This window comes from Chrysochloris asiatica, unplaced genomic scaffold (genome assembly GCF_000296735.1).
Source record: "Chrysochloris asiatica unplaced genomic scaffold, ChrAsi1.0 scaffold00261, whole genome shotgun sequence".
In the NCBI taxonomy this organism is placed as follows: domain Eukaryota; kingdom Metazoa; phylum Chordata; class Mammalia; order Afrosoricida; family Chrysochloridae; genus Chrysochloris; species Chrysochloris asiatica.
The window spans coordinates 3,179,898-3,185,183 of record NW_006408779.1 but is presented as its reverse complement, the minus strand read 5'-3'; the positions used below and the strand labels follow the sequence as shown (position 1 = coordinate 3,185,183).

At 51.2% G+C, this 5,286-nt stretch overlaps 1 pseudogene; it reads right to left on the bottom strand.

The window, feature by feature from the left end:
• Positions 1 to 2,128: 2,128 nt before the first annotated feature.
• LOC102835398 lies at positions 2,129 to 3,116 on the bottom strand (annotated as a pseudogene).
• Between the last annotated feature and the right edge of the window lie 2,170 nt (positions 3,117 to 5,286).

The window sequence follows — 5,286 nt, the reverse complement described above, 5'->3', positions numbered from 1 at the left end:
ATTTGTAAGAGTCCAAGTCCCGTTTGGCCTGTCACAGTTGGGGTCAATTAAAGAAAACCTAGGTAGGTGCCTATTTCCAAGATCCAGGGAATTTATTGAGCAGTTTGATAAGCTTACTAAGTTGTTTGAGCTCATTTGGAGAAATTTTTCTGTCATTCTTTCCCACTGCCCACATTTTGTGTTTAAAATGTGGGCAGTGGGAAAGAATGACAGAAAAATTTCTCCAAATGAGTTCAAAACATCTGTCATATATTTGATCTGCCCTGAAAGATATGGGAGCTTGGCTCTCCCATGCTGTTCAGTAAATTAAAAAAAAAAAAAAAAAATTTGTAACAGTAATCCAAGATTAGCATATTGTAATCACATGCTAATGTGCACCACTAAAGGGATAAAGGCTATCAAGTTAAGCCTGTCAACCTTACCAAGGTGTCAAAGGTCTTATAGAGAAAGGATGAGAACCCAGAAGTATTTGTTGTTGTTGTGAAGTGCCCCTGAGTTGGTTCTGACTTATAGTGACCTTGTATAGGGTGTCTAAGGAGCAGCTGGTGACCTTGCAGTTCAAACCGACTTTGCAGTCCAGTACATTAGCCCCCAGCACTGAGGAGAGATATTAAGCACAGTAAAGAAATATAAAAATTTGACTTCTAACTCCTAGGAGCCTAACATTGTTATCAGTACCTATTTTATGAACCAGTCAGCTTCCGATATCTGCTGGAAGCTGCAAAAAAAAAAAAAAATTTGACATTGAGACTGTAAGTTACTGCAACCCAGCTAGCTGAGTCACCGCCAAAGTGTACTGCAACCAAGAGTCGGAGGTAATAGGAATGGGACTGCCAAAGAGCTAAGATTCTTGCAGCCCCCGTTGCAGCTCAATCTACCACCTCTGGTGACCCCAGGAGGAAAGGGAGAATACTCCCAGTACAGTAAGAAGGCTCACTTCCACTGTAAGTGCCGGCAGTGGCCTCAAGGAACCCCTGGGCCCAGAAGGTACACCCTGCCCAAAGTGGGGGAAATTAGGCCGCTGAGCCCAGGACTGCCCCTTGCCCCTTGTTCCTGCCGGAGCAAGGAGGAGGTTACAAGGTCCTAATGACAGAGGAACAAGACACATAATGAGGCCTCCCGCAATTCAGTATCTCCTGATGAGCCTTGGCTAACTATGGACATGGCTGGTAAATCCACTGACTTCACAACTTCCTCGGTTTTAAAGTCTCTGGTGGTCTCCTAGCCCCTTCTTCCTGTCTAGTTACAGACAACAATCTAGATAGCATAAAGCCCCACCATTGGTTGTGTAGATAGAAAAGTTCTTTTTTCTCACCATCAGCTTTACAAATTGTTTTTCAAAAGGAAATCCCAGTCCTTGTACTTTGGAAAATTATCACCTGATGGTGGGCAATCAGAGGAATAATTCAAATGGGGTGGTTGTAATAGAAACCCCAATCTTGCCTGGAATTCCCTCTGCCCCATGCCCCAGCATATAAAGCTTCTAGACCCCTCCTCCAGGTAGAGGCATTTCTCAGTACTACCCCCCCCCCCAACCCTTCATGAGTCGAATTGACTCAACAACACTTAACGTCACCAACTGTAACCCTCCATGATGAAAACTCAGTAAAGCTGTCTTCTCAGTGACAAAGCTAGGTTTATTCCTTTCTAATGACCGCCATAGACCAAGCTAGAAGGACCTTGAGACCTGGAAGGGAAGATCTCAGTGCTGCCTCCATACCCCGGTGTAGTTTAGGGTTTCATCTAAGCAGGCTGTATAGATTTCTCGGGAGTCATGAAGCCACAGCCAGGTAAAGATGTGTGGCGATGGGGGCGTGGACAGCAGTTCACTCACAGATCCAGGCCAGAGATGAGAAGTCACCAAAGAAATCAACTGTAAAGGGAAACCATTTCCTCTTATGTTAAATGGAATTTCTTTCCCATCTTCCAGTGAAATCGTTGGCCATGGCAGTGCCTGATAGTTCCGGGGCGGGGAGGGCTCTCTAAAGTCAGAAGCAGCACCCACCGCTCCCTGGCATAGCCCACCAGGAGAAACACAGAGAACAAAAGGCTATGCCTTGGGCGAGGCTGGCTGGTGCAGAAGGGTCAGGGCCTCAATGGTGCCTGGGAATGGATATGAAGAGGGGTCCTATTTGTCCTTCTTGCTTTCCCTATCTGGCACTGTGGTGGGAGGTGGGGTCTCTAGCTGCTCCTCAGGGATATGGTCTGGAGTCTTTGACGGCTTCTTCATCTGCTGGTAGAGCTCATTGAAGTGGAATTCTGGAATTACATTGTCCTCAGAGAAGGCCCAAGATACAGCTCATCCTTTCTTGTCCATCTGTGGCCCCGGCATTTCCTCCTTGCCACCTTGGAAGAGGATCAGAACGGGGGACTGCTTAGAGAGGGGCAGTGTGCTTACTGTGTTACTAACATCAGGGTGGTGTCAGACTTCTACCTTCCCAAAACTGAGCTCCATACAGTTGTACCTGAGGAAGAAGTCAGCCTAGGTAGGAGCAAATGTTTGGAAGTCATCAGACCAATTGGCAAAGAACTCCAAAATCCAAGTCACCCTGTTACCCCCGCCCCAGCTCCTCATCGATCGTCTCGTGATTGAAGTACCTGATGAACTCAGGGCCCGGGCACAGGGTGGGGGCCCGCATGTCATCAGGAACACTGCAGAAGGTGAGGTAAGGCAGGCCCAGGCGAATATTCCGGTCGAAGAAGACAATAGTATTGGCCGCTTTACTAAGCATGCAGATGTTGCCTACATGTTGCTTCACGGTGAGGATCTACTGTTCTTCATCATCACAATGGAACTGAGAAGCATCAGGATCTCGACTTCTCTCCAGTCTAAGTCACACAGTTGCCGTCTTCACGTTGCGTGGGTTGGCTGTGGCAGGCTAGCATCATGTAACCCGCGAGACGTCTGAGAGCTGGAATCGACTCCATGGTGATGTGTTTCAAGTTTTGTTTTGTTTTCCTTCCTTTCAAAAAAGTCCTGTGCCACTGGCCAAAGCATCAAGTAACATGTTCTCAGGAGTGAACCGAGCTGGCAGGAAGTAATAAGGTCATGCCAACCATTATGAAAGTCATGGCCTCAAGTACACCAGTGCAATTAAAGGCACCAAGACCACCATCTTTTCAGCCCCCAGCTCTGGCTGCACCTCTTTTAACAAAGATGCGCTCGTTCTTCTGACAGGGAAGCCCGGCCACTGCCTGCAGAGTTTCCCAGGAAGGGAAGGCCAGGGTGAGCTCTGGGGTATGGAGACAAGGCCTCAGGACGCTCAAGATTTCACAATCCAGAGAGCAACATGGAGAGAGGATGAAGTGGAGAGCTTCTAAGGGTCCCCTTGAATACTCAGCAACATTCTGATAAACGCACACATACAAGGACACTGAGGCCAAGAATAAATCCATAGGAAAGGGCTAGAAACCCAGGTTTCCCACAGTGCCTGCGGACTCCAGTATGCCAGGTCAGCCGCCCAGTGCCAGTCATGCTGGATGAACCTTGTGGATTGTGTGCAGCCCAGGTGTGGGCACCCTGGGTGATGTGCAGATGCCAGGCTTCCCCTTCCTTGTGGGCAGCAGTTGGGAGTTTGGGCACATTCTCCTTGGCCAGGACTCTCTTCTGCAAATGCAAATGGCTGGACTTCCTTTTCCGAGAGACTCCCAAAACCCAGGGCTGTTGAGTCAGTTCTGACTCGGCAACCCTCCCGGACAGAATGGGTTTCTGAGGCTGTAAGTCTGTATGGGAGCAGACAGCCTCACGTGGACGCTTCAAACCGCAGACCTTGCTCATTCATGCAGTTTGCCACCAGGTCCCCCTTTTTTAGATGTTACGCTGCTGCTCTGATTTCCGTTTTCCGGGGTTGGGGTGACCGCTCTGCACTTATCTTGAGGGGAGCGTCGCTGAGGAGCAGGGTCTCGGCTAGCTGCCCTACAGAACCGCGACCTCAGAGCCAGCTGCTCAGGGAATCCGCAGTAGGAGCCGTGACAGGAATGGTGGGTTGATTATCCTTTCTTGTGGTCACTGGTGTACGTATGTCTCACAGGTGAATGTGCTCTTTGCCTTAGTAGGTGCCTTCCAGGGCAGTTACTCTGCGGCACAGTGAAGGATGTTTGCAGAAGGCCATTTTAAACACCGTCATTGTCACCCGAGAGACTCGTGTGGAGGGCCAGCCCCAGCCCCAGCCAGTGGCACTCAGAGCAGTAGCATAGTGGAAAAGGGAGACCAGTGAGCATCAGGGGACCACGTCCTTGCTGGGTGTAAACACGGGCTTTCTTTTGAGGTCCTGCAGCTCCCACCTCCGTGTTCAGGAGCAGATGAGCGCTGTGCTGTGGGCTCGGCATCCTGGAGTGCTGAGCCCCAGAAGCTGCAAACCAGGGGCCCCTCTCCATAGTGATGAGAAGAGAGGAGACAGCCTGCTTGGCACCTTGGGCTGGCGGCCTACTCTCTAGGTCCCTGTGGGCCCTCGGGCATGTTCACAGTGTCTTAGACACCAACTCTCACAAGACCCGACAGCTGGGGGCCTTCTGTCCCAACTGGGTTTGCATCCTGGCAGCTGCTCTCTAAATAAGTGGCATCTAAGCTACTTGGCACTTGGAAAGGACAGGGCCAGGCTATGGGCAAACCCAGCCCACCCACTGCTTCCTGTGCCTCCTGGCCATCAGCCATGCTCTGAGGCCCCTCCCAGCCCCCCTCCTCCCGCCTGGTTGTGATGGTGATGCACCAGCTGGTTGGGAGGAAGGGTGCTGGTTGCTATGACAACAGATAATTAGGTGACTAAACAGGTGTCCTGTCCAGGAAGAAAGGGAGGCCGGCTGACAGCTGGTGGCCAGGCACTGCCTGGCTGTAGCCAGCATCCAGGGCCCATTTCTGGGCATCCCCTTCCCTGGGAGGGCTGAGCCAGATCCGCGTGTTCCCCACCCCAAGGGTCCCGGGTGCTACTGCCTGCCACCTTCTCCTGGTGTCCATCTGGCAGTGCCCTCACACAGTCCACCTCTGCCTCCTGGACAGCCCCTAGCCCTGCTCCTCGACATACTACATTAGACTCGAGCTCCTGGGACTAGAGGCTCATGGATAGTAGTTACAGACCCTCAGTGTGTAGACCACCTAGGACCCTGTCTCTGTGGAAGGGAGCCCAGGGCGAGACCTAAGTCCAGCCCTCCTCCTTCTGGAAGAAGGGCCAGGCTCAGAGGATGCTCAAGTGGACCCCCACCAGAAGGGGATCCCGCACACACACTGTGAGCCCCTCTTTAGCGTGAACATTTTCATCATTCAAGGCCTTAGTTCCTGGGGGCTGCGAT